The following is a 514-nucleotide window of genomic DNA, read 5'->3' on the forward strand; positions in this document are numbered from 1 at the left end:
GCCTATATTCAAACATCATGATTATTCATGCTCTAAAATACAATTCATATTACATTTACATCAAATATGTGTTTGCATTCACATATAGCTATATATGCGCACATTTATATCAAATTATATTACAAATGCCTATACGTGTTTATATATATTCCTGCATACACACGCACGCATGCATCTACACCCGCACAGGCACACACACACACACACACACACACACACACACACACACACACACACACACACACACACACACACACACACACACACACACACACACAAATATACACACAATATACACACATATGTACATGAACATATACATTCCCATTTAAATATAGGACCAATAATGGGCACCAGTCCTGCTTGAGGAGGTGATCCTGAGGGACGGTCGTCATGGGTGGCTATCCTCCCACCACCCATATCCACGGCCTGGAGGTGCAGTCCCGATAGGCTGGCATTCGGTCTGTGGACCAGGCCCTATGTTCTATCTCTTCGTTTCCACTGTTTTCTACTC

Source organism: Oratosquilla oratoria, chromosome 22, assembly GCF_046742065.1.
Source record: "Oratosquilla oratoria isolate Oo_2021 chromosome 22, ASM4674206v1, whole genome shotgun sequence".
In the NCBI taxonomy this organism is placed as follows: Eukaryota; Metazoa; Arthropoda; class Malacostraca; order Stomatopoda; family Squillidae; genus Oratosquilla; species Oratosquilla oratoria.